Here is a 6350-nt window from a genome sequence, read left to right as displayed (position 1 = left end):
AATTAAAGAGGATTTCATCATGCATTGAAGAATTGAAGCTACACCAATTGAAGACTCTCAAGACCCGAAGAATTCGAAGACCCTGAAGCGTTCGAATATTTATATGACCATTAGAAGTCCAAACCCCTGTTATATACCCATGTTAGATACGATGATTTGTTAGCCATCATTGGTGTGTGTTTTCCGACGGCCACAACTAAAACTTATTCTCAAAAATATTGTTTGTATTGTGTGTATCTCCCTCCCTCTCTTACCCGTCTCATCCCCAAAACCTCAACCCTACCAGATGGAGTATGAAGCTGGACTTGTAGTCTCTAGACCAATGACCCAACTGGAGGCTGAAATATGTATTCAGAACATGGAGAACCACTTCGGGAGCAACTTGATCTCAAGGAAGTATTAAGTGGAACATGCTATCCAGTACTTTACCCAAAGTGCTGCAATCTGGTGGAAAATGCACCATGCCATACAAGGATTTAGTGGAGCAGAAACCTGGGACGAGTTCATGAAGACTCTGTTAAGATCCCGTCTCACTCGGAAGTGCTATGATAATCCGAAGGAGAAGACTTGTGCATGCAAGATCTATGGAGAAATAGGACACACCCAGGAAGAACACAAGGATGGATGCACTCATTGTGAAGAAAATCACCCAGCTACGGAGTGCCCAAGTAGTCAGGTGACTTGTTTCCTTTGTGAAGGAACCACCCACTACCCATCTCATTGTGACATTTACCCCAAGGTGCAACAAGTTGTCAAGTAGCAGAAAGATGCAGTGAAGGAAACACTCAAGAAGAAGATTCTAGAAGAGCCAGTGATGAACGAAAATATTGAAGACCCTCATGGACAAGGTCTGACCAGATTTTTCTCCAATGCATGCTACTCATGTGGAGAAGAAGGACATTATTCACAGGACTGCACGAAGAGAAGCCAAGAGTAACTGGGAAACTTCCCGACGGAAAAAGTGGAGTTTGATCCACTTGAAATAGAAGAACTGGCCAAAATAAAGGAGTCCGGAAAGAGGAAAAAGTACCCTCGGAAGAACCAAATCTCTGTAGACATAGACCTGAGTCATGTCAGATGTTACAAGTGTATGAAATTTGGCCACCACAAATACATGTGCTCTGGAAGGAAGCCGGGAATCCAAGGAGCAAAAGCAGAAGCTAAGAAGCCTCAAGACTTGTCAGAAATCATTTGCTTTTGTTGCAAGGAAGCAGGACATTTTGCCAGCGATTGTCCACACAGGAAGAAAGCTAGAATGGAGTAGTTAAGTTTTGACCGTGGCCATTTGTGTAATATGAGGAACACTTGTTTTTCATGAGATCATGGAGTGAATGTTTTTGTAACAGAAGTCCCTGAGATTGTAATAATATCATGAATAAATGGAAATAATTGTCTCGTGATTGTCTATGTTGAAACTATATGCGTTGTTTCTCTTCGAACAAAGATCTCTGAACAATGATGAGGATATGAGAAGATATGGTCTATGCAGGCATGAGTGTAATTCATTTAAGTGTGGTAGTAATCGGTAAACCCACAGGATCCACTGAGTAGGAATGTGCCATAATTACCAAGGAGACACATACATTCCTCTGAGTACCTATTTACTGACACCTGCAGATGACAACTCTCTACGAGTCATTCCTCAAGGGCCCAGAAACGATCATGACCCTCACTAGTGAGCATGATTACCCGAAAATCCTGAAAGACATGATGAAGCACATTCGTCTTGAAGCAGATGCAGTCTACAAAGGCTACCCATTCATGGAAAGTGGAGTAGAACTTTGGTACGTGGAAGTACACCTCCACCATGTGAAAGGAGTTTGTCCAAAGACTATGGGGCAATACTTTTTCATTTCACATGTACCACGAGCAACCTTCTTTGATGTTCTTCATGAAGCTGCCATGGAAGCCATACGTCAGATCGGAGAATTACTTGAAGCAAGACTCCGTCATACCCAGGAATACCTGAGTGAGGTACGTGCGGAAATGATGGAGATGAAGCTCATGACCACCATGATGAAGCAAAAGATGGATGATTTCAAGGAGCACCTCGGAAAATTTGAGTGGAACTAAAGTACCTCCAAGAGAGGCAGATGAATAAAGTTGGCAGAAATGCTCGACCATACCGAACAAGGTGGATGGCAGCATTTGTAATAGAGTACTTTTGAATTGGAGTTTTTGATACGAAATTAAGGATGTAATAAAGGATTGATTATGAAATGAATATGATTTATGGAAGAAGCTATGATGGATCAGCAAAACATTTTCTTAGGAGCATACGAAAACCTGAGAGTTGTGAAGATACGATAGATGTTTCGTTCAGCTTGCAGAACCAATGGATTATCCGAACTTCGTTCGTGGACAAGAGAAATTCTGCAACGCTTGTGAGGATGCCCATGCGTTAGAATGCGAGATTCGCTAAACCTTATACAGAGAAATGATTTGGGTGCGGAATGGATTGATCACCATGACGACTTACTCTTATCATTTATCTTGCTATTCGGAATGGTAAATCTGAGAGACTTACCCATAGTGAGAGACGACGTTCTTTGAAGCTTTTGTTTAAGCCTTAGAATGGTATGATGAACGCCCCATGTACATGACATTTGTTATCACGCGTAGGAAATTTTACGGTGAGGATGAAACCAAGACCCCTCTCTCTGCAGGATAACCACAAATGGTAGACCACCATGAGAACCATCGATATGTTATTTAGAATTGACAACGACACTGTCAGTTAAGAAGACCCAGTGACGGAAGAAGCTTATATCAACGGGAGAGCATCACCAAAGGATTTAATATGAAGACTGTGCGATGTCAGTTGCTAAAACCCAGAGGATCGTTAAAGCATTTTGAGGGAACATTATCTCTCATTTTAAGTGTGGTAGCACCCCACCTAGCCGGAGATTGGATCTGTTAGAACTCCCCCAAACCCTAACCTTTCTTTCTAGCCTCTTCGAATTTCGAGGACGAGATTCATTTTAAGTGTGGTAGATTGTAACATCCCAAAATTATAAATTTTGGAATGTTAATATAATTATTATTAGATTGTTTGTTGGTTGCGTGAGTGATTGAAACTTGTGTGAAATTTGAAACTTTTCGAAACTTTTGAATGAGAGGGAATAAAATGACTTTCCCCTTCTCCGGTGAATTCAAATTCAATCTTTTAAAAGCAAAGAGAGAAGATGACATGACTTCCTCAACTATAAATAATTTGAGCGGAGATATTTGCACTTGAATTCTTTTGCATTTCCATTCGTTTTCTTCGTGCAAGAAATGCCGGGAAATACATTCTAGAGAGGAGGAACATGACCCTCAAACCCACGGGCATTTTGAAAGTTATTTGAACCCTAAAACTTAGAGGGTCATTTGAAAATTATTTGCAAAAGAAAATAAATATTTTAGGCAATTTTGTGAAAATAATATTTTCTGAAGTTTTTATTTTTGCCGTGAAAAAATGCCCATCATTTATATTTTATTTTTCTGATAATTTTAGTATATAGAAACTCTTTATTCCGAATTGATTTGATTTCCCTTTTATCGGTTTAGTTTCCTAGTTTTAAAAATAGGAAAGGAATCACTTTTAAATGGAAATAAGAACTGGCCCAATTAAGAGCTTTCATATTTGGCCCAACAAGAGATCTTCTCCTACCTCTCCTCTCCCTCACGTCACAGAACTTTCCAAGCCATGGAGAGGGAGATCTTCACCTCCGGGATTCGCGAAGCACCTTCCCTCCCCGCGCCTCCCGTCGCCTCTATAAGAACCCCCATGGACTCCATGTTCCATTCCCGTTGAAACCACCCCTCTCCTCGCCTCTAGCTCGCGCGCCACCTCGCCGGAGTCGGTCACCAGAGAACTCACCAGAGCTTCTCCCATCGCCCCTGCATCTTCCCCTCACCCCTGGCGAGCCTCTCCAGCGCCCCACCCCCTTCCGTGCTACTCCTCCGCCGATTCTCCACCCTGCCGGCGACCTCCTCACCTCGCCAGAGCAGCTACCTCGCCGGAGTTCTTCCTCTATGTCACCCATGGTGAGATTCACAAAATCCCGTATTGCAGTTTTTTCAGAAAATTGCATCTTAGAAAATTCATATATATTAGTCTATAACTCCGAATTAGGTGATTCTTTTTGCGTTGGATCACAAATTTTATGCATTTTCTGTAGATGTATAATTTGTCTATGTTTGGATTTATAAAAATTTAGTTAGATCAGATTTGAATTAAAGCTTGTTTTGCTTATTCCGGGAGTTTAAAAATAGCTTTTAATTTGATTCTTTTTGCTGCTGCTTCCTATTGATCATATATTTCAGTATTTTAAGTTTCAGTTTTTTTAAATATTTTTACTTAGGGTTTTAAGCAAAACAGATTCTGTTTTAGCCTTTTTTGTTTTCTTGCTATTTCTTTTGTATTAATTGTTCTTAATTTGTTTTTTTTGTAATTGTGACAAGTTATATTTTGTTTTTGATACTTACCAGTAACTTTTCAACAACAAATTTTTTTTATTTTATTTATTCTTATTTGTTTGCATGGAATCAATTCTAGTTCTATACTAACTTGCGAATTGATTGCATTGCTAGTTTGATTTCCTATTTTGAAAATACTTAAGAAATAATATTGTTTTGTAAATTTTACTTCTGTTATCTTAGTTATTTTATATTTTGTTTTCTGTTATTTTTTCTATTTTAGTGTTTTATTTTCAGTTAGAACAAAAACTATATAGTGTTTGATGTAGTAGAACGCTTCCTAGCTTCTTTGAAGTTTCCTTTGGATTTTATCCGCTCTCTCTTATTGATTTTTGATTGCATCAACTTTTATTGCTGTTTGTTAATTGATTGCTAGAATGATTGCTAGTGTGAGTGCTTATGTGAATACTATGTTTGATTATATATATTTCATCGGAGAGTGACGAATAGTTCTATCACGTATTTCCCGAGAACGAAAATTCTTCTTCGTCAACATCACCAGGCAAGTCATTTGATCATGTATCACCTATGTTTTTATGCATCATAGTTCTACCATCCTATGCCCAATTTGCATGCTGGGTAGGTACTTGGAAATTATGGTTACACGTTGTAGTATCATGTGGTAGGCACCCAACAACCCCGTTACTTGGCCCAGGACGACAAATTTCATATTGCTATGCTTGAGTAGACGGGATTCTGGTTGAGAGTTTATCACGAGTGATGCGAGAATAATTTAATAACCAAGACCGGTTAGGTCAAGACTTTTCAAGACCTCGTGATGCAATGCAACTCTGGGTGAAGGACGGTGGATCGGCTCCCTGGAGAAACCAGTGGATGACCCGGGATGCTGGAGACGGCCATGACATCTTGCGGAAAGCTTCACCCAGGCTCAAATAGACGGACCGATATTTTCAAGACCCAAGGCTTACCTACATAGCCACAAGTCATTATGGGCTCTGGCTTGGTTGGACAACGCGGCGACTCTGGACAGGCGGTGCTAGCAGATGTAGAAGAACGGTAGGAATGGATGGGCACCGACAGGGATTCAGAGGGACCCGTTGAAAGACCATGTTTTGATCATCCGGTCTTCAAACACCCTGAAGTGCGAGGACATACACGGAGGCGACCAAATCTTGTGGGGAACGTGTGCAAAGCTCTGCAGAGTGCTCAAACCTAATCGATTAGCCGTGTCCACGGTCATGGACAACTTGAGCCAAAGGAACTGAAGTTATCTGGAATTCTCAACACCATTACATATAATTGATGAGGGTAATATTGATAATTGGGTATGAGAACTGGTTGGCGGAACCATCTCATTAACAACCAACAACATAGTAATATTTTTCTTTTAGCCCCTCTTGTTGTAGGAGAAAACTTGCTTTTCGGCAAAAATTTATAGCCCCACCCGCCATATATGCATGTAGAATAGATGATTATTATTTTACCCCCTCTCATATGTGACTTGCCGGCATATTCAATATGCTGACCTACACGGCTGCAATGTCTTATGTTGCAGATATTTTCTTCGACGAGTAAGAGTACGATTCAGGGTTACGGTCTACACTCAACTTGCGTTGGTGTTTATTGGGACTCCACTCCCTTGACTGCTTCCGCTGAGATATTTAAGGTATATATCAGTTTTACGCTATTTACATGTGATTGCACTTTGATATATACATTGATGTACTGTGTGTGCCAGCATAATGATCCAGGGATGGCACAGAAACACAGAGGCTTGACTCGTCTTGAGTCGGGTCGCTACAGAAATGGTATCAGAGCACATGTTGACTATAGGACGTGACCCTAGAAACTGGAAATTTCTTAGGATAGGATCTCTCAAAAATTTCTATTTTTCAAGAACACCTTTTACTTCTCATCTCTTCTGATTT

Source organism: Hordeum vulgare, chromosome 4H, assembly GCF_904849725.1.
Source record: "Hordeum vulgare subsp. vulgare chromosome 4H, MorexV3_pseudomolecules_assembly, whole genome shotgun sequence".
NCBI lineage: Eukaryota > Viridiplantae > Streptophyta > Magnoliopsida > Poales > Poaceae > Hordeum > Hordeum vulgare.
The sequence above is the reverse complement of the archived record's forward strand: the minus strand, read 5'-3'. Positions refer to the sequence as shown.